The 21,035-nt window shown below is 33.4% G+C and overlaps 1 protein-coding gene across 11 annotated transcripts in view; it reads left to right on the top strand.

The window, feature by feature from the left end:
* Nucleotides 1-21,035, top strand: part of LOC118200162 (neuroglian-like) — a 449,595-nt gene that overhangs the window by 248,987 nt on the left and 179,573 nt on the right. Inside the window, exon 1 of one of the 11 annotated variants that reach the window (XM_085818768.1) lies at nt 3,708-3,730. The exons of the other annotated variants lie outside the window; for them this stretch is intronic. The gene's annotated coding sequence lies outside the window, so the exon portion shown is untranslated. Of the gene's footprint in view, nt 1-3,707; nt 3,731-21,035 lie in introns of those variants that run through there. 11 annotated transcript variants of the gene reach the window in all.

Below are 21,035 nucleotides of genomic sequence, written 5' to 3'. Positions count from 1 at the left end.
AAACGATATGGTATTGCTTCGTTCGCCACTGAGATCTCCAGATCTGATCCCTTGTGATTATTTTCTATGGGGTTTTGTTAAAGGAAAAAACGTTCGTGCTCCCATTTCTCCAGGACTTAACAGCAGTTGAAGCAGCGGATAATTGTAATTGAAGGGCTCGAATCATTAACAAAGGATATTCTATCACGAGTGTGGCAGGAACCGAAATGCCCCATAGATATGTGATCCGCAGATAGGTGGCATTGTAAAATAGCAGCCGTTAGAGGGCGCAAGATAGAGGTAGAGAAGAAAAAACGAGCGATGTCATCATAATTCCACTGATTACAGCTGGATGTGTATAATTAATCCATTAACAAACCAAGTTAATACTTCGCGCTATTCTAATGAGTCAAAGTAGAGGGGAAAACTTGTAAAGTCATTAGGATTTTTGAAGTAGGAACTACGTGAAAAATATGTAGTGCCCCCTCGCCGGGACTCGAACCTGGACCTCTCGAATACGCGTTGTGCTAACCGTTACACCACGAAAGCATGTAGAAATGAGAAAGACAATTGTCTTAATTATCTTATATACTCCCCCTTTTAAAGGGCGATTGGGGACTAAGAAATTCAATCACCAAATCCTAATGGAAGAACCATCCTTCCACCACCTTTTCATTCGGGCGTCACTGTAGATTCAGTAGATTATTTTGAATAAGGAGTACATGAAAAATGAGCAATGCCCTCGCCGGGACTCGAACCTGGACCTTTCGAATACGCGCCGAGTGTGCTAATGTACTAACCAATACGCCACGAAGGCACGCAGAAAGGAGGGAGAAAATATTAACAGATATTTGCCGGAGGGACACATATAGAACATCTACTTGGATAACTATAATTTCCCTGTAAATATGATTTATGAAAATAAAATGATTACAGCATTCATAGGTATTCTTTCTTTTTGTCCCATTCAATATAAAGCACTCTAATTACATATTTTTCACTTTTGAAATATAGAGAAGATATGTAACGTTCCCATGTTAGCCTAAACGTATATTCATATAGTACCTATGAAATGTTTCGCTGTTCCACCTGGCCATCTCTAGGGATTATCTCTCCTGATAAGTCATATTTAACTTTAGGAGTCCTCATGGGCGACCGTTAAAATCTGAAGTTAGACATTTTTTTTTTTTTTAAATCAAAGAAAGAATTACGTAATTCTCCATATACAGTGCAAAAGAAGTATATCTTTTTCTTACCATATTTTTGAAACGTAACTTTATTCTTCTGTGTGCTGAATGTGTAGAGACACTTGTCCGCCCTCCTTTTGATGTCCGTTTGTTGTAAAATGCAATGATATCCTGATCGTTAAAATTGTTCATTTAGTGTGAATAATGAATTCATTGTTAGTTGCTCCTTCATACTCAGTTGCTTTCTGTGCTTCGCTTGCTGCGTACTTAGATCTTGGGGAAGTTACTTTTATTAAAAAAAAAGAAAAGCAAAATTCGGTCACCGAGTTCAAGCAATGTCATAAGCTTAACTACAAGTACATATTCTTCTCTGTGTTGATTTCACAGGAATACGAAGCTTCTGTTCAAGCTAATTATGAGTGTTCTGTCTGAAAGATTTAAATTTGCTTCATATTACAGCCTGGACTAAAATGCAAAAATTTAATAGCTAGTAGCTTGCAGCTTACGTTTATTCTGTTTTTGTCGTTTTTCTTATAGCTGCGCGGAGCATATGGAATACTTCATTTATATCAATGATTTTTTACATTTTGATTGGGAAAAGAACGCATCTGTGCAATTTTGCAAAGATTATGGCCATATCTCTTAGAAAAAACGTTAAACACTGCATACAAAACATTTACATGGTTCAACTACTTCTTTCGGGTAATTTTGCAAAAGAATCTGGAAAGGATATCTTTCCAAATGCAACAATGTTCTTTTGCAAAATTTGTGAAGAACCTTTTTGTGTTGAAAAATGCTATTTTATGCTGATCTGCAATTAACTGGAAATGCATTAACGATAAAATAACATAATTTTTAGCACTGTTTGTAGCGATAACTTCACGCCACAGTCTGTTTTCATATAATTTGCGTACAGGATTTTATGTCGGCCGACATTGCACTTTGGAAAGCAGAAAATGAAATGAAAAATTCCCTGTAAGTCTACCACGAGGGTGCATATTGGGTGCTGCGTATATTGGTGCAGATGAGAATATCAGAAAGACGGTTAGAGACAGCAATATTTTTAACTCCATTGATGGAACTGATTTTCTGATTGCTTTGTTGGTTGGGGTGAAATCTTGAAACTGGTTTTGATCACCTTTCTACCATCCTAATTTTATTGACATTTGTCATACATTCGTTATTACAATGCAGTATTCCACAGAAATCTGAGTTTATAATGCACAAAATTTCGATTTTTACAACATTGAATTGATCAAAAACTTTCAAATGAAGACTGTTCAGAATTTTAAAAATAATTTCCCGTAATTCCTTTGTCGCTTCCCATAAGTCGATATTTAGTTATTGTACTACTGCTAATAATGTTGAATTTTTAAATCAAACGATTCACTCTTTCATGATGAGGTTGAGAAGCAAGATGATGCATTGGATTCATTAATCAAATAGATTTTTAATAAATTTAAACGTGTTCGATATCCAATTGTAATTACCACGAAATAAATTCCGTAAATTTTATGAATTCGAAACTTAGCTTCTTAATTTTGCTGTACATGCCGTTTTTCATTAATGAAGTACTGAAATTCAGTATTTCGTAATCACAGAGTACCTCGACTTTTCAAATTCGGCACGTCTGATAGAAAAAGGAAATGTTTGACTTTTTATTAAAGCGCTGCCAATCAATGCGAAATATTTGAATAAAAAGAATTGTTTTACTGTAAGCTTTTTAGTTATTTCGGTTTGTTATTATTACATAAGCGTCGTTTGCAATTGTTTCAGATCATTAGAAATTTGCATATACCACAGCTCACTTTCATTCGGCATTTCATTTGCAGTAACCCAGCAAAGGACTCATTTTTTTTTTTTTTTTATTCCCTGTTGAACAAATTATTATGACATGTTTGTTTGTTGTTCATAATCCTACTAGTTTTCTTTCTTTTGCTATAAAGTTGCCATTAGTTGCTGTTATAGATGTAAAAAACTGTCACGTGTGCAACATGCGTGAAATATTTGTCTTTGCTTTTAAGCAGCCGAACTTTCTCATGTAAAGCTCCAGGCAAACTACTCAATACCGTTATGAAACGTAAATCTTTTTTTTTCCCTTCTTTCTAACCCTTTTTATTCTTAGATTTTTCGTTTCGAGTCATTGGTTTCAAAGTTGACATCTAGGGAAAAAACATAGCGGTCACTTCGCTGGGATTCTTAATGAATCTTGTTCAGTCACAGTGAACGTTTTGCTTCACAAGCTGTCGAGTGAAGGGGATTTATATTGGGTAAAAGAAAAGTGTATGGGATCCATTCAAAAAAATCTTAATAAGTTTTTCTTAAATTCTCCACTTGCGTTGCTTTATGGTTGAGTTGTCTCTTGTGTCAACTTCTTCCGCATGGATGGTTGCTGTCGTCGTTATGATCTTCTTCATAGTTTCTTTGGAGTGCCTTCGAGTAGTGATGTGAAAGTTTTTTGTGGCATTTCTTTCCTTCTGGCCACCCTTATTTCACCCTTCGTATAATTATTTTATCCTTATTGTGGTTGTATTTCTTGGAGACCATGGACGTAGATTTAGATCGTAAGTTTGTATTTTATTTCATACTGCCAAAAAGGCACTTTTACTTCAATTGTTTTTAATTTGTCGCTTCCTGTTCTATACTGTACCATCCTTGAGTGATAATATTTCTATATATGCTATCTCTTTTTTAATTTATTAATATCACAGCAAATATTTGACTGTGTATATTCGCATTTATTAATTATTGTTATTTGAGCGGGAGTTGGGTTGTTCCTCTTGAAAAGTCAACTAATTTTCGATCAATGACGATAATTACTTCGTTTATTAATTTTCTTTCTCAAAGTGCAATTTTTTTAAAAATAAATTCGTGATTTAAATTCAAATACCTTTCAAAATCTTTTTCATGATTAAAATTCAAGTTCCCTTAGAAAGTTTTTTTCATGATTTACATTCAAGTTCCTTTAAAAAACAATTTTCGGAATTTCATTCTTCTGGGTTACCTAATTTTAATACATTCCTCAATTTATGTTAGGAGATAATATAATCAATATATTTTTAGTAAATAAATTATTATTATCTTACTTTGCAGCTATTGCACAAGTATTAGAAAAATTTGTTTTCGATTTCAATGAATTTTAGTTCATTCAATATTATATATATATGTATAGTATATATGGATTGAATTCTTCCAATTAGGAAAAGTTTATTTAAACTGTCTGCAAAATTCAGAACATTTGTGTATGGTTTTCATAAAATGAGTATATTTTCTTTTTTATGGTTTTAAAAATATTGTCATATGTTTCTGTGACGTAGGGGAAATTAGTTATTTTTTAACGATCTTGTCTGGTTTTCAAAATTGTATGTAAATCCCTTAAATAATAGGATTCGGAAATGTCTTCAGATCTTGTCTTGTCGAGTCATTAGGATTTTTGAAGTGGGAAATAAGAAAAATGAGCAATGGCCTAGCTGGGACTCGAACCTGGACTCTTCGAATACGCACCGAATGTGCTAATGTTACTTCACGAAGGCATGCCGAAGGGAAGGAGAAAATACCTTATAGTTTTATAACTATTTAGCAATCATTTTATCTCGAGTTCATCATTCTACTTATATATTTTATTTTTATTTATACACTGTATTTATTATTCTGTATATATTTGGACTTATATTTATCTTTTCTTTCATTGACAATGGTATGAATAAGCCACAAACTAAAATTCTCGGTTCTTTCTTTTACTGTTAGTTTTTGTATTAGGTTCCATAAGAGAAAATTTGGAAGTTACTTTTTTTTAATATTTTATAACATTGAATTATTAGGGATTTTGTAATTTAGTTGGTAATATTTTTATCTTTTCAACTGACAATTTTAAAATTCTCTTCGCTTTGATAGATTTTGCTGGTAAGACATTAAAAATGGAAGATTTTACAATTATTTTCAGCTAAGCATAAAACTTTAATTATTTATTATTCAATTAAATACTATTTTTCCTTGAAATATCCGTTTTATTTGGTTTGATGATGTTTGTTTATTATGGTTTTGGTTCGGCTGTTCAGGTTGGTTTCGGTGTATGTTTGTTCAGATTATACTTTGAAATTAATGATCCCCTTCTACCGAGCCGATTTTCTTGAAATTTTGCTCACAGACGTTTTAGCGATGACTGTATATTATTAAGAAACTTTCCTCAAAAATTTTAAAAGTTATTATTTTCTTTTGTATTTTGTCACATCCCCTCCTAATCATGCTATTTAGTTGCATTATTTAGACTTTTATGCTGTTCGTATATATAGAAAACTAATCTTCCAAGTGAAGTTCTCCCCCCCCGGAAATCCTAGGAAATTTCGGAAATGCCGACTTTTGAAGATCTTTTCAAATTTGGTCAATGGGCTGCTGACAATAAATAAAAATTTTCAAGTAAATAGAATGTAAACTTTGTTTTTTCTATATCGGGAAATGCTTGTAAAAAAAAGTGACTCACATAGTTTGTTGCTATTTATATCAACAAAAATAATTTTGCTATATTTAGAAACAATTATTTCCTTTCTTTATTTTTACCCTCTTTCAGTGAATTTAAAACTGGAAAATAAATATGTTAAAAAAAACCCTCTTAATTAACAAGTTTAATTAAATGCATTAAAAATTGTTTTTTATTAAAACTATTTCGGTCGTAAGTTGTGGAGGCAAAGGTCCTTCTCATTATCCGATGCACTCCGTGCGCTGTATTTGAGCAGGAAAATTCCCCGGATATGTCGCCATTTGAGCATGTCTGGTTCATTGGTCGGCGGCTCACTCATACAGCGGGTGGGCCGCACATTAACACGGGATTTTGGCATCAAGTCGAAGCCAAACGGAATATCACTCCTCACAATAACATTCAGAACTTGTATGATTCAATGCCACGACGTGTACAGGCTCTTACTGCTCAGTGTGGAGGACACATAAAGTTCTGATCCGCGACGTTGTCTCGTAAATTTGATCTTTTATTTGTACCACTATCAGTAATACATGCAATAAATTTCATTCATTTCCAGCAATTCCTTCCCGGTGTTGCATTTTTTACAATTTTTAGTGCACAAGGTGGGGCTCTCTCAGATATCTCAATGCTTCGACTTCAGTTCTGAACTAAAAACTACTACTCAGAAAAAGATGCTCTCTCCGGTCTTACGTAGTTTTCTCCTGGCCTCTGAGAGAACTCTACTAAATTCCATTGCTCGAAATACAGTTACAGTTACATCTAAGGGACGGGTACAGGTACTATAGTTGCATAATTGGATCAAATACAGTTTTTCAATTACATACTCAGTACAGTTATACAGGGACCCGAGGAAAATGTCGCCAAACTTTTTGCGACATCTCGCCAGCTTAGCGAGATAGCCATAACAGACTTGCCCTATATCCTTACTTTTCTGAAAACAATCTTTGTCCAATCTTTCCCTCTCCCTCGCTTCTTTAGATTTTTCATGTCACATTATTATTAAAAAAAATCACATATTTTTTCACTAAAATCATTTATATATGCACAAAATTCGCAACGATATTTTCGAAAAAACAAAATTAATGAAACGGTGAAATCAGAATCGCAAATAGTACCCGACTGCTGCACATTAAATTCAAATCTATTGTGCAATTTTCTTAAAAGCAGTTATAGTTAAAATAATGTATTTAAAATTACAGTTATTGGAGGGGGGCAATGAATTTCATCAACAAACAAAATTCTACTACAGTTATAATACACAGATTATACATTTAATCTACACCTATCCACGATGTACGTTACATACACATTTTGTTTTAATGGTGTATTAGAATTCAAAATATGCTTCAACATTAATGAATATATTACTATGAATCTTAACGGGATCACGCGTAAATTAGAATTTAGTACTAGAACATATTAGCAGTATGACGAAGAATATAATTTGTCAAATAAATCAGCAAACAGCATTTATGTTGTAAGTGGAAATATTACAATATGTACATTTTATTTACCTAGGTTCTCATCTAAAGTAAAATAAAAAAAAAAGAAAGAAAGAATACCTATGATTCATTCGTTCAGCACACTTTTCAAAAGATTCGAATCCTTGTAACTAAAAGAAAGAGCTATAATAAGTCACTGATGATAAACATAATTTAAAATAGTTATAGTATGAAATACAGTAAACAAAAGTTGCAGTAAAGATATAAGCCACTTTTACAACTAGCAGCAAAAATAAAATAAAAGTAATATATAAATACTCTTTAGATTTGCAGACTATGAAATTCCAGGACATCCACAATTACGAAAGATAACATAAAGAACAATTTTATACGGAAAATATACGGAAAAGATGTAGACACAGAAAATATAAATTAAAAAAATTAAGTTACACAGTTTTAGTTAATTAGACTGACAAGTAAAAAGAAAAAATTATTTATTGTTTAGCGCATCAGGACTGGTAAAAATGCGAGATTTTAAATCAAAATTATCAAAAGGAAGTTAAATCAATACAATAATTTTTTAGTATATAATTTTTATGCTATGACTTCTATTGCTTCTTAAAATGTTATTAAAATTATTAATATGCAAATATAATGCGCTTAAGAAGGTAACGTGATTTTACCCCTTTGTTTCTTAGTATTTTGAATTCGAATCTTTTGAAAAGTGTGCTGAACGAATGAATCATAGGTATTCTTTCTTTCTTTTTTTTTTATTTTACTTTAGATGAGAACCTAGGTAAATAAAATGTACATATTGTAATATTTCCACTTACAACATAAATGCTGTTTGCTGATTTATTTGACAAATTATATTCTTCGTCATACTGCTAATATGTTCTAGTACTAAATTCTAATTTACGCGTGATCCCGTTAAGATTCATAGTAATATATTCATTAATGTTGAAGCATATTTTGAATTCTAATACACCATTAAAACAAAATGTGTATGTAACGTACATCGTGGATAGGTGTAGATTAAATGTATAATCTGTGTATTATAACTGTAGTAGAATTTTGTTTGTTGATGAAATTCATTGCCCCCCTCCAATAACTGTAATTTTAAATACATTATTTTAACTATAACTGCTTTTAAGAAAATTGCACAATAGATTTGAATTTAATGTGCAGCAGTCGGGTACTATTTGCGATTCTGATTTCACCGTTTCATTAATTTTGTTTTTTCGAAAATATCGTTGCGAATTTTGTGCATATATAAATGATTTTAGTGAAAAAATATGTGATTTTTTTTAATAATAATGTGACATGAAAAATCTAAAGAAGCGAGGGAGAGGGAAAGATTGGACAAAGATTGTTTTCAGAAAAGTAAGGATATAGGGCAAGTCTGTTATGGCTATCTCGCTAAGCTGGCGAGATGTCGCAAAAAGTTTGGCGACATTTTCCTCGGGTCCCTGTATAACTGTACTGAGTATGTAATTGAAAAACTGTATTTGATCCAATTATGCAACTATAGTACCTGTACCCGTCCCTTAGATGTAACTGTAACTGTATTTCGAGCAATGGAATTTAGTAGAGTTCTCTCAGAGGCCAGGAGAAAACTACGTAAGACCGGAGAGAGCATCTTTTTCTGAGTAGTAGTTTTTAGTTCAGAACTGAAGTCGAAGCATTGAGATATCTGAGAGAGCCCCACCTTGTGCACTAAAAATTGTAAAAAATGCAACACCGGGAAGGAATTGCTGGAAATGAATGAAATTTATTGCATGTATTACTGATAGTGGTACAAATAAAAGATCAAATTTACGAGACAACGTCGCGGATCAGAACTTTATGTGTCCTCCACACTGAGCAGTAAGAGCCTGTACACGTCGTGGCATTGAATCATACAAGTTCTGAATGTTATTGTGAGGAGTGATATTCCGTTTGGCTTCGACTTGATGCCAAAATCCCGTGTTAATGTGCGGCCCACCCGCTGTATGAGTGAGCCGCCGACCAATGAACCAGACATGCTCAAATGGCGACATATCCGGGGAATTTTCCTGCTCAAATACAGCGCACGGAGTGCATCGGATAATGAGAAGGACCTTTGCCTCCACAACTTCCCTTATAGTCATCACTGTTGAATGATGATTACTCTTACATCAGCGGACTACAGAATGTAGCGAGTTTCATTGGAGAAAACAACTTGTTGTCTCAGGGCATGCCAGGCTCTGTTTTGCCGTGTCCGTTGAAATCGTAGACCTCTGTGATTCAGTAACAGGGTATTCCTGCTTAGAGTAATAGGGTATTCCTTTCACACAGTTCATGCTGTTGCAGAAGGCGACGAACTAGACAACACAACACCTGTAGCCGTGCTCCAATATTGTGCTAACGGACGAGAGGACGCTGTACAATCCGTAATGGCCATGCGGATGAGTTATCTGTCGTCCTGTGGCATTGTGCTGTTGCATGCCCCATTGTCAGGATTTCGACTTGTTAGGTTCTTCTCTGTAACCTGTCTCCAATTTCTTCCAGATACTGTTGTGGCATTACGCTGCGTGCGGGTTGCTGTCGCTTGATACGAAAATCTATCTTCTCGCATGCCGACGATGCGGCCTCGTTTGAACTTCGTTAGTTGTTGGTATGGCCTCCCTCCGCTGCTGACGAGACATATTGACCACTAATTAAAAGTTCACCGCAGACAAAGGACGATTAACAGATTTCAGCGCATCTTTACAGCTCTTTATATCATGGAACAAGCGGCCGGTTCTCATTCCACGCATGCGCAATCACTTTATAATTCTAATCATTTGCATGCCTTACCTCACTTTATATTTCCTGTAAGTTTGGTTCAACTGTTTCTTGTAAATTTGCATAATTCCTTCATGGCGTTGCAGTTTTCACAAACATTAATGTAGATGCATTTAGTATTGCGTTTTTATTTAACGATGTCAGTAGTTTGAAGTGTAATTACTGATTGCACTCTACTGTGAAGAGCTGTACGAGTATTTTGCTGGAAAGTTCCAGAACTGTGTTCTTTTTGGTGAAATAAAGGTTTTATGAAGCTATCATCGGTTCTGTGTGCATTCAGTCTGTTACGAATCCGTACGCAGGCAACAATATGTATGTATAATGACTGAAAGCAGCCATATGTGAACATCTAGGAACTTCATTCTGTTAACAGAATTACGATTTTTGTAAAGTCACTTAGGTTGTGATATATATCTTGAAGCCGAGCGATGTGAATATACGAAATGCGTCGCGTGTAGTTTTGCTACTCAGCTAACAGTTCTTCATTAACAGCTGGCGTCTGTGAAATTCAGACTGTTTTTATTAATAAATTTAAAATTTTTTCCTGCAAATATAATTCCAAGTTTGCTTTTGCTATTACTAATACTAGTTTAAAAGTTTATTTACTAGTTTAAATAAACTACTAGTTTAAAAGAATCGCAAAAATTTTAATTCTTAAGATATAACAGTAAGTTTTTATCACTTAAAGTTTTGATATAGTTAGGTTATTCAGAGACATTAATGCTAATTGACTGTTTATTACATTGCATGCATTAGTTATTAACACTAAATCGTTTATTATTCTACTGTTTTAGACTGTGTAAATGCACTACGGCTGAATCACAAGATAATAATTTTATTTATGCAGTTTTGGAAAAAGTATTTTCTGAGCTAGAAATTTTTATTTCTGCGCGAAGTATCGTGATTATCAATGCTTATTTTACCGATATCATTTTAATTGTGCATAGAGGAGAAAATATTTTTAATCGCCTTTTTCATTTTAATTCGTTATCCTTAAAATACTCGAAATTTAAGTTAATTCTTTGCCCTGATATTGTCACGATCCTCTAGTATTTGGGAAGAGGATTTCTGGCTTTTGAAGTTTTGAAACAATTGAATATCAAGCCACTTTTCTTGTCATTCAGTCGGGATTCAGAAAATCAATGATCGTCGTCAAGATTCGAATGTTCTCCTTCACAGAGTCATAAGCCGTCTTCTGAAGATATACATAATGTTTAATTTTAATGGAATTACTTTTGAATGCGTTGCTCGAATTTAATAGTGAATAATATAAGCATTGTTAATATTTAAAACGAAAGTCTTTAGTTTTGACGACGTTTATTTGCCAAATGAACGTTATTTGTTTCAAATTTTATTTGTATGCAGATCATAATTCTGTATGAAATAGCGTTTTGTGTACTTTAAGGAAATAATTCTGGCATTATTATGTGCTTTAAATGAGATTTTCCATCTTTCTAGCGCCAGCTGCTGCGTTTTGAGAGCCGTAGGTCAGTTGTCCCAAACTAGCACCCTGCGGACCGCACACGGTACCCGAAGCAATTTTATGGCATCTACGAAGACGTTTCAGTTGTGTACTTACTGCAGATACCCTGTTGCAGAGGTTTCAAGATGTTAGATATTTAAGTCGGAGCTTACATTAATATTCATAAAAAATCAGCATAAGTAACGCATCAGACGTTCTGTAAATGGAGCTAATTAATTTACGATGTGATCTAAAGCTTATTGAAAGATTTGAAGGTACAGGTTGTATTAGTTTTCATCTGTACTTGTGAGAAAATAAATAAACTTAGTTACGAGTTTTTTCACTAAGATTAATCGCTTTTTTGGGGTTGCCATTATACATTTTCAAGCTTTGTTCCTCTTGAAAAGTTTTCGTAATTTCCATATTTTTAATTTAAATTAAAGTATATTATTTAGTGAGTAACTAAACATATTAGAATTTTTTAAAATAAATGTTAGTCAGGAATATTAATATTTAGCTGTGAATATGTATGAATTACAAAAGGTGTAACCCATTAGATTTCAGATAGAAAATAATTATCAATTTGATGTTTTTTTGTGTTATTATTATTGTTTATGTATATTTTGGCATTTCAGCAAGCGAGAGTCAATTATATAGTGAAATATTTTTTATTTGTAGATAAAAAATTTCTTCTTATTAGAAAAAAATATCTGGCTCGTCAGCTGTTTTTAGATTGCATTCGGCCGGCATGCAATTTGAGTTTGGGACCACTGCCCTAGGCTATGTAATCCGGCTGGCGTTTCACGTAAATATATATGAAGCGCGTCGATATTTCGTACCAGAATTTACTTATTTAATCAATTAAAAATGCAATATGTTTAATATTTTTTAGTCATTATATTAAGTGAACTTTGTGCTTTTAGTATAGTAAAGTAGTTGCTGATGTCACATTTTTGCATTTGGTTAGCAGTATAGTGTTTTGTCAGTAGACGTGCAAGACCATTCATCGTTTTTTATAACATGAAAACCTTTTCGCCGCAGTAGCTACTGATATGGGAATTGTCAATAAAATTCATAGTGACCCATACGTTTGGATAAATATCTAATAAAAAATACTTTCGAATGCAGAAAGTGTTGAGATCCAGCTGCAGACGATTTTTTGTCATCTCTAATACGTACACGTTTCTTTCATGAATCTTTCATGAGAAGAAAGTCTCAAGGTGTAAGATCTAAAGTAGTCGTACGTCAGCAGCTTAAGAGATTTTCATTGTGTGCATTTCGTTTAATCTAGCGAATAAAAATTTTTGAAATTATTAATATTACGCGAGAACGTTACTGTCTTATAAGAGCTCCAATAGCAGCCAGGTGGAATAAGTTCGTTGGGCACTGATATTTTAATGCAGATTCCAAATAGTAAACTTACAGATGGTGGCGATGACAATAGCGCATTAAGCTGATTAGTTAATGAGATATACAGAAGACGAAAGTATATGAGAGAGGGAGGATCGTTCTTTCGAACCTCCTAACCATTGTTACTCTAGTTTCTTTGCCTATCTGACTCCCAGTCTCGAGAAACAAGATATTTCATCTGTTCTGAGAAATGTGGAAGACCTGATAGAGCAGACGTCAGGCATGCTGCATATCCAATAGCATTCTTAAGAACTTAGACTGACTTTTTTTTTGGTCCTACAGTCCTTTTTAGGCAATTGACGCGTAGGAAAAATCGTTTGATATTGGTAGTTCAGCCAAGCTCTAATACCAATGAACTGGTTGGCTTCATGACAGTTTTCATGATTTTCTTGTTGTGTAAGGTTAATTCAAGTCAGTGTCTCTTACGAAATATTGCACGAAGGCATTTTTTCCTTTAAGGAGATAACACCCACTAGTTAGCTGAGCGGTAAAATAGCTGTATCGCGGTATTTTAACCTGGATTCAGTGCCGGCGAAAAGGCTGCCTACGTGGATGTTTTCTTGGTTTCTCTATATGCATCGCGAATACGAAACAGTATCTTTTAGAACGTTCTCCCTGAAGGCGCCTGTTCTGTTAGGCAGATGGCCCTAATGTACTAAGTCCTAATGAAATAATCCAATCCATTCATTATGATAAGATACGATATATTTTTGTATTGGAAGAAAATAATAATTTTGCAAATAATTAAACATCTCTTATTCATTTTTAAGACATCCCGGGTTTTAAAATATGAAGTCTGGTGAAGTAATTCATTCAGTAGTGAAATTCATTATAGTGTCATTTACATATATACATATACCCTCCCGCCACACACACATTTACAATATTCTGTTCATTAATGTATAAATTATCTCTGACTGACTGAGAGATTTATGTGCTAAAAAGAGAATATTTCCATGCATTCATCTAAATTAAGACAGTAGCCGTCGTAGTAGAAAGGAATGTTTATGAAGAGAGAGATCATTTTGATTAAAAAAAGGGCAAATCTAATTAAGAAAGCTAATTTAAAGCGCAGGAATCGTTGCGAAAATATTCTTGCCTTAAATATGGAGCGGAGCTGCTTTAACTGTAAGTAATATGATTTTTTTCCTCCCCCTTTGTCTTCGCGAGTAAGGAAATTGTACTCATTCTTGAGCATTAAAAAGTTACCATCAATTAACAGGTCGAGTTTATTTTAAAATGCATAGAAAGTTGGAAAGCACAAAATAAACGTAGATTTAATTAAAACACGTTAAAGGCTATCTCAGCTTACGGATTTATTGATTTCGTTCATGTTTCATTATATTCATTTTACTTCTGTACATTTTTACTTAAACTCAATTTTCTGCCTGCAAAATAATTGGTCGCAGATTAATATGGAAACATTTTTTTTTTTTTTTTTGTTAACTGCTTATTGTTTTTTCTTTATTTTCTTTTTTTTTAACCTTTTAATTTTTCAAATGCTTGCTAATTTTGTTTAAATCCTTCCATTGAGTTAAATTTTTAAGTCGGCCTTACCACATCTCTAATCCCATTAGGCTTCGACATAGGAGTATCTTTTTCTTCTAACTAATATCACGGATTTTTTATATTTCTTTAGCACTGACGACCTGTTTGTATCGTAGTTTCGAATCAAAATCAGAAAAAAAGAAAATAATGCATGCTTTAATAATACAAACTGATGTATAATTTCTCTGATTTCCTTCATAAAGATTATGTTAAGTTAATGGATTTTGACGAAGTACTCGAGCGCTATTTGTCTGAGGGCGAAGGTGACTACTCACGTTAAGCTTGGAGAAAGCACCCAATAAACCATTCTCTGGGACTCTTTAACTACCACTATTCAGGTTGTTAGTCGACCACTGATGAGGATGTTTCTTTTTGTTCGAAAATATTTTATGATTTTGTAATGATCATTTACAAAATCATAAAATATTTTAATTTAAATTTCATTATCTTTTATTTTATAACCCGTTCCTTTATGTTAATTCCCCTTTTTCTATCAAGCATCGTTTCATTTCCCTGCCAGAATGTAAATTTCCAACGCGCGCGATATTCAAATTAGGTAGAAAGAAGGATCTATCTGATTTTTGGAGGGTGAAATCAGAGCGTGTTCTGCCTGCTGTCGCGTTTTTTTTGCCATTAGGATTGTTTATGCCGACTTCAGTCAGAAGCAGCGTGCGCGCTAGTTGAAGCCGTTATGCTAGACTTAAATTTCATTACCTTTAGTTTATCCATTATCTTTTATTTAAATGCCTGTGATTTCTTTTTTAAGGAACTGTTCAGTATTTTTGCTCCTTGAAGAGAAGAAAGGTTCAATAAATTTTCTCTCGAAAAATTTCGCCCGCTTTCCCGTAGAGGGATGAAACATTATAATTTGATGTTTAATGCTCTTAAATATAGAGACTCTTTTAATATTTGAGAATTTAGACAATACAATTATTGTATTCCTGCCCACACATTTAAATACCTGAACGAACTTAGTGAAAACTCCCCCCCCCCTCCTAACATGCAGCGGTGAGAAAACATACAATGCATAAAACGGTGTTAACATACAGTAATTTTTCTTCTTAAAAGTCATATGAAAACCAAACATCGTTTAAAAATTTATCAAGGTTAATTTAAAATTACATTTTACGTTACATGGCCAACTAAGTCTGTCGCATACAAACTTATTAAAAAGTGACGTCAGTCTAAGTTAAAAGGAATGTCCTATATCGTTAGGTGGTAGAAAGCAAGTTCAAACTCCTTCAGTGAAACTGCACTCAATACGTTTGCACGTCAATGTTACATACACATTAATAAAAGCAATATTGTATTGAAATTTGTTCTGATTATGCTTTTAACTGCAACATCATGCGCTAAATTATTATGCCTCATTGAGTCTACTGTGTATATCTGTGAGTTATAGTCAGTGCAGGAATTATGATATAAAATTTTGCATCTTTCAGTTGTTTTGTCATTTCCTTCATTTACGATGTTATTATGTACGCATAATACACCTGTAGCTCTGTAGATAAGAATTTTGACGTGACGAAATCTCTAAAAAATGAAGTCTGGACTAGACAGACTTCATTTTTAAAACATTCACTTTCCGAAAACTGAACCTACTATTTAGATTCAGTTTTCGGATATTGGCCAGATACTTGCTTTCAACTAGGATCTTTTCAGAATTATTGATGCGGTACTTTTTACATTAATGGATTTTTTACCTAAACATCCATAACATCTAGATTTTTACTGTAGTCAGTTAGAAATTAATCTTTTGGAGTTTTGTCTTGTTCACCCTGTCGTGCTTTTAATAGATCATGTATCATATCAAGTGAAAATAATTTATAATGGCAGAGGCAAATGATTTTAAAGATGGTTTATAACAGGAGTAAAAAAGAATACCCATTTGTTGTCTCTACATTTTTATGGCTGGCTATAGGAAATCATGCTCGCGAAGATGTCCACATTAAAGCCGACAGATTAAACCTATGTGTCCTTCCTTAAGATTACGAATTTAAATTGTTGGGGCTGATGTGTGGATAGAATGTGGACAGTCAATTCTTTTAAATTTTTGTTTCTGCTAAAGGAATGCAACTTGTGAGTTTCTTTTTGATGCAGTTTTGCTTTCGATTATCCACGTTTATCGTGTTGCAAGGCAACGCTAGTGATCCAGAATGTTTGATAACATTGATCCTGTTTGAGAACAAGCGTATGTGTATACCAATGAAGGCATGAAAGAAGGGGAAACAGAAATATAAAAATGGAAAATGGCCTCGATAACCCGACTTGCTGAGCACACGCTCACACACGCTTTGCCGTTTGTTACTTCTCCTTGTGATGGCATGGAAATGCTCTTTTTCTCTTTTCTTTTGCGCTTCCAAATTGCAGATGCTTACTTGGAGCGCAGCCAGCTATTCTTAACAGGGCTGCTGTATATACCTCGTTTTCCATTTCCTCTGGTTTTCACATTACGTCCCTGATGCGATTTGCTCTGCCGGGGTCTTCCAAATATCGCAACAAAAGACTTTGCTGGTAGGAAAATTGTAAAATACCATTTCCTGCTTAGTATCAGATTTATGAAAAGGAAAATACCGATGCTACATTTTGCATCAGAACAGTATATGGCCGAACTGCAGATCTCCAGCACTCAGTTGTTTGCAATCCCATCCCATCCCATTTGACTGAATTTATACTTTTCTTTCTTTCATTCATTTTTTCCCCATTGAATTGGTAGAACGAATCTGTTTAATCATGACGAGTAAGATGATATTAATCCGATTTTAACCTTTTGAAAGACTTACATAAAGTAAAATTAAGGAAAAGCTTTAAATTCAGTCTCGGTATTAAAATTTTATTTCTATTTACATGTCAATTGAAAGAAAATTTTTATGAGCCAATGCCAATGTGCCAATTCAGATTTTTTTTTAAGTCTCGTGCCAATATGTAAATAAAACCAGGGATTTAGTTATGCATGTGCAAGTCTAAAAACTTCACATAATCTTGAAGAGTTTAACATTAAAATATCAAAAGTTTTTTAAATAAATAAAGTGTGTGGGGGGGTTTAGCTTTATTATTAAACATCGCTTTTTTTCCAGCACATATGCCCCAGACAGTTCAACAACAAAATTTTTAAAAGCTGTATCGCAGCATACGTTTAGAATTCCTGATGCGGTGTTAAGTGTGTTAACGTACATTTAAATTTTTTTCGGTCTTTTCTCACTTCATCATATCATCAGTTTTCTTGGTAAGATGGCTAACAATTTTTTTCTCTTTTTATTAACTTTTTATGTGTCAACTTTATTTATTAAATATCAAGTTCTTCGCTGTTACGCCACATAAAGTTAATTCAGCACGAAAACGTTAAAGTTAAAAAAAAGTTAGTTCACACTTAAAAAACAGCATATCTTTAGATTTCCCGAAAAATGTTAAATATTTTTATAATGGCTATATCATTTCTTTAAAAACTATCCTCTAGCGCGGCAAGCCCTTTAAGATACTTATATAAAAGACGAAGTGTATAATGATTTTAACGAGTCCAGCTAGTGTAATTTCATAAAAGTATTGAATGTTTCTGATTAGACATCTCGTGATTTTAATACATGTCTATTTAAATCAATCACTATAAAAAAAAACTATCCTTAAGAACTGTGTTTAATGCTTTTAAAGCACTTAATTTATTACTCTGTAACCTTCCAGATTGAATTTGAGAACTTAGAAATGTCTTAGCTTTACTGAATGGCAACATGTTGACGTGAAGATAAAAACATTTTATATCCGGCCGCTGCAAAGCATCGCTTTCATAGATCCGAATTTATTAATTAAAACTGAAAGATAACTACTATCTTACCTTTTTCAGAGTGGCAACTATCTCTTTCGCAGTAGATAAAAATGTGTTTCGAACAATGTTGCCACTGCTCGCTTTCAAATTATTGAGTTTCTTATTAAAAGTTTTTTTTAGTCCAAAGGGGCTAAAAAAAAACGAAAACAATAGTCCTTTTGCGATTTTGCGTCGGACTCATAAACGTTGGTTCACTTTTCAAACTGTTGCCACAAAATGTTAGAATCCTGCATTATATTTGAAGAAATGAAATAATGAAAAATCTGCATAAATGATTGTCTATTTCTCGCATTGTGATAAAACAATGGTACATAGAGCCATCGAATTTTGAATGACGAAATCCTACTGCGAATATGGGCATCTGAAATCCCAAATTTGGAATTTGTTTTATTATAGATTTTATATTTTGTAAAACTTTAACGAATTTTTGATTTACAAACTCAATGCTTTAAAAGCGAGAAATGGCAACGTTATATAGAAAAAAAAAATACTTTTATCTCCAGCTCGCGAGACTGTGTATATCGGAAATTCTAAAGATATGCTTAATTTAACATTATTTTGCGATATTGCTCTTGAACTGAATTTTATGGTTTAAGTGCAAAGAACATGATATTTAATAAATAAAGGTAACACTCAAAACGTTAAAAAAACGCCCCTTTGGACGTAATTTAAAATCTCAAACATTTCAGATTTTTTTAGTCCAAAGGGATTTGAATCCCGAAGGACTATTAGTTTCGTTTTGACATTTTGCGTCGGACTCATAAATGTCGGTTCACTTTTCAAACTGTTGCCACAAAATGTTAGAGTCCTGCATTATATTTGAAGAAATTAAATAATGAAAAATCTGCATAAATGTATGTATATTTCTCGTATTGTGATAAAACAACGGTACATAGAGTCATCGAATTTTGAATAACGTAATCCTCCAACGAATATGAGCATGTGGAAGACCAAATTTGAAATTTGAAATTTGAAATTTGTTTTATGATCGATTTCCTATTTTTTAAAACTTTGACGAATTTTTGATTAACAAACTCAAGGATTTCAAAGCGAGCAATGGCAACGTTGTGCAGAAAAAACATTTTTATCTCCAGCGCGTGAGTCTCTGTATCGGAAATTCTAAAGATATGCTCGTTTTAAAACTATTTTGCGATATTGCTGTTGCACTGGATCTTATGGTTTAAGTGCGAGGAACATGATATTTAATAAAGAAAGGTAACACACAAAATGTTAAAAAACGCCCCTTTGGACGTAATTTAAAATCTGAAACATTTCAGATTTTTTTCCCCCCCAAAATACGTTTGTGGTGGCTTGTGTCAGTTGCCTGACAATAACATCAAAACAAGCTTACGAAATTCATCATGGCAAGAAGTGCAAAATTGTGCCGGTCTTCGGCAAGAGCCTTGAGCGTCATACAGTTGACAGTACGACTTTGCTCAGTTCCGTTCCCAATTTTGAAGGAGAGTGCCCCGGGAGGGTGCGAGTCCTAGGGTCTCGTACCCCTCTTGCCCCTGCCAACAAGCTCTCGAGAGGACTTTCGACTCGCTGCATATTTAAAGTGCCTCCCATGCCGCACAGACACTGTACTTTTACAAACATCCATGCCTTCTCCGGGATTGGGACAAAGACCGTTCGGTACGGCAGTCAAAGTCACTAACCACTATCCCGGTTGGGCGGCTGTTACCCAAATATGAAATAAATAATAAAACAAATCTGAAATTCAAAATTCGGGCTTTCAGGTTTACATGTATATGTGGAGGACTACGTTATTTAAAATGTGATGGCTCTAGGTACTTTTTTTTCCACAGTGCAAGGAACTTTCATACATTCATGCAGATTCTGCATTATTCAGTTTCTGTAGAAATAATACAAGGCGATAATATTTGGTGGCAGCAATTTAAGAAGTGATACATTAAAAGTGCTCCCATGCAAAATCCAGTTTGGAGACTAATAATACCCTTTCAAGCTAAAACTTTTAAAAAAACTAAAAAAGAGAAGAATTAATAAGAGAAAACACCGATTTAAAACTGTTTTACAGCTTATTAAAAATTAAATAAAAGAAGTGGTTAAACATATGCCAAAGGATGATTATCTTTTCAAAGAGTTTAAAAAAATTAACAAATAAAAATCCTAAGATAAAATTGCAATCTGATTGTGGTTGTCTCTCTTCATGAGTCATAAATTCAAAGATCGTTTCGTTTCAGGAGTCAAGGTTGGGAGAGCATTAGAATTTCAAATCAAAATTTCAAGAGTTCACAGTACATTGAAATAACATTTATTAACGATAAACTTATATTACTTCCGCCTATAGCGGCCATGAAACATAATCAAGCATCAAATAAATATGACATGCGTCATTCTTCATGTTCAAGCGTCAAGTGATATATTTTTCATCGGCGCGCATCAAGAGCGCCACCTATCTACCAAAAAGACTGAACATACTCCGCCCCGATGAACATTGGTTCATTACAACATTATTATAAAAATCTTCAATTTTAGATTTAAACAAGTTTTCCAAAAGTTCAGTAGTATATCATATAAAATAAAAATGCATAATGACAAATTTAAATTGAATAACAACATTAAATTTAGCACAAAATTTTACAAATAAAACATACTTACAATCTCTAGAAGGAAAACAAAATAATGAAACTGCTAAATTACCATAATCCACAATTGTGGTCCATTCTCTGAATCTGAAACATAATTGAATTAATAATAATAATAAAGACACAAATTATGAATATACAATTAATGGTTGTTTTTTTAGAGTCTTATTCACTCAATGGTAAGCGGGAAAGTTTATGTATAGGACGCTTCATTTCGCCCAATAAAGTTTTTAGTTTCACAACACGAACTTTTCCATCAGCACCAGGATATAGTTCAATTACTCGTCCAAGTCGCC

Source organism: Stegodyphus dumicola, chromosome 6 (genome assembly GCF_044657685.1).
Source record: "Stegodyphus dumicola isolate Sdum_Otavi_A_Nest chromosome 6, ASM4465768v1".
Classification (NCBI taxonomy): Eukaryota; Metazoa; Arthropoda; class Arachnida; order Araneae; family Eresidae; genus Stegodyphus; species Stegodyphus dumicola.
This window is presented reverse-complemented; position numbering and strand designations above follow the sequence as displayed.